Raw genomic sequence first — 2,487 nt, 5'->3', positions numbered from 1 at the left:
GGCTCGCCGGCTCGCCGCTGTTCACATAAACAAAATCCTAATACCGATCTAATAAATAAATATATAGTTATATCAATCAATGATAAGTTTGATATTTGATTAATTTAATACTTGATTCTACCTGATTCCTCTGTTGATAACCTGAAGCCATTTCGACAGTTAAGACTTCCATCTAGAGCTATGTAGAATAAACCTTGGAGTTAAGTTCTGTGTTCAGTTAGTTATGGAAATAATTTAGGAACTCGAAGTTCCTGCGCGATAAACAAAATAACAGTAGAAAATTTTCACTTACGGAGCCGCATTTTTGAAGCTAGAACTAAACTTGGACAACATTGAATGCTGCTTTAAACATAATACACAGATTCATCTTAAGATTTGCTTTCATGAGTGACCTTTCTTATTTGTAAGCATGAAAACGTAACTAACAAAATGAATGTAACATATCCATAGAGAGAGCTCTATTTGATAACAAGAATAGACTATATGATATACACAAAATTCCTACATTTCTCGACAATATCATGAATTATTTAAAAAATGTACATTTTAAAACATATTATACACAGAGAGCTATATTCCATAAGAAGGGTTGACTACCATGGACATAGATTTCCTAATTGCACTCGACAACAACATCTACATTTCTGAAGTTGAAATGTACACGAACTCCATCTAACACTTGCATCCTCTCTTCAGCAGTCCCCTAGATTTTATGTCAGTTAACTTTGAAGTTTGAACTTCAAAGTCCACCATCATTTGACTCGAGAGGTTATGGAATGCTAGTATACTTTCACCAGCCTTCCACCTGTAAGATTGAGCAATGTTGTAGTTGAAATAGAAACCCTAATTCATTATGAGATCTCTTGGGCTTTATATAGGCCCCGTACACAACTTACAAATAAGTCCTAACTAATACTAATATGTCAACACTCCTCCTCAAGATGGACGAAAGATATCTACTAAGCCCATCTTGTCACATCCTCTAATCATATCTACTGAGCTAAGTCCTTTAGTCAGACAATCTGCTGCCTGGTCCTTAGTCGAAACATGACTTAGCTCCAGTAGTCCACTATCCAACTTCTCTTTGATGAAGAACCTATCGATCTCGATGTGTTTGGTTCTATCATGCTGCACTGGGTTGTTGGCAATACTGATAGCTGACTTGTTGTCACACCATAACTTTATCTTAGCTCCTTGATCCAGCTTCAGCTCCACCAGCATACTCTTCAACCATAGCAACTCAGCAACTCCTAAGGCCATAGCTCTATACTCTGCCTCAGCTGTCGATCTCGCCACCACCGACTGCTTCTTGCTCTTCCACGAGACTAAGTTGCCTCCTATAAAGATGCAGTATCCTGAGGTGGACCTCCTGTCATCAGCACAGCTAGCCCAATCAGAGTCACAATAGCCCTCAATGCTCATGTGTTCATTCTTCCTGAAGATTAGCCCTTTTCCGGGGGCATTCTTCAAATACCTTAGAATCTGATACACTACGTCCATATGATCCTTCTTTGGATCATGCATGTAGCGACTCACCATGCTCACTGCAAAAGAGATATCAGGACGTGTGTGACTCAAATAGATCAGCTGAAGATTAGCCCTTTTCCGGGGGCATTCTTCAAATACCTTAGAATCTGGTACACTGCGTCCATATGACCCTTCCTTGGATCATGCATGTAGCGACTCACCACGCTCACTGCAAAAGAGATATTGGGACGTGTGTGACACAGATAGATCAACCTGCCTACCAGCCTTTGGTATCTGTCACGATCAACTGGTTCTCCAGCTTCAGCACCCAGCTTAAACTTCTGGTCGATCGGTGTAGTTGCAGGTTTGCATCCTAACATTCCTGTTTCTTTGAGAAGATCCAGTGCATACTTTCTCTGGGACAGGACGATCCCCTCCGCTCCTCGAGCTATCTCTATTCCAAGAAAGTATCGAAGCAAGCCAAGATCTTTCACCTCGAATTCCTTACCCAGTCTCACTTTGAGTTGGGCAATCTCCTTCTCATCATCCCCTGTAATAATCATATCATCCACATATACTGCAAGCAAGGTGATGTGACCTCCACTTCTTCGAAAGAACACGGTATGATCGGCGCTGATCTGCTGGTACCCCATATCAATCATAGCCCTCCTGAATCTATCAAACCAAGCACGAGGAGACTGCTTTAGCCCATAGAGAGACTACTTCTTCAATCTGCAGACCTTTCCCACTGTCTGATCTGTACCAAATCCTGGTGGTATCTCCATGTATACCTCCTCCACTAGATCTCCATGAAGAAATGCGTTCTTCACATCTAGTTGGTGTAGCTTCCATCCACCATTTACTGCCAGAGAGATTAAGGTCCGAACAGTGCCCATCTTTGCCACCGGTGCAAAAGTCTCATCATAATCGATGCCATATGTCTGACTATACCCTTTTGCCACCAGACGAGCCTTGTAGCGTTCAACTTGTCCATCTGGATTCTGCTTCACAGTGAAGACC

The sequence above is a fragment of the Asparagus officinalis genome, chromosome 8, assembly GCF_001876935.1.
Source record: "Asparagus officinalis chromosome 8, Aspof.V1, whole genome shotgun sequence".
Taxonomy (NCBI): Eukaryota; Viridiplantae; Streptophyta; class Magnoliopsida; order Asparagales; family Asparagaceae; genus Asparagus; species Asparagus officinalis.
The sequence above is the reverse complement of the archived record's forward strand: the minus strand, read 5'-3'. Positions refer to the sequence as shown.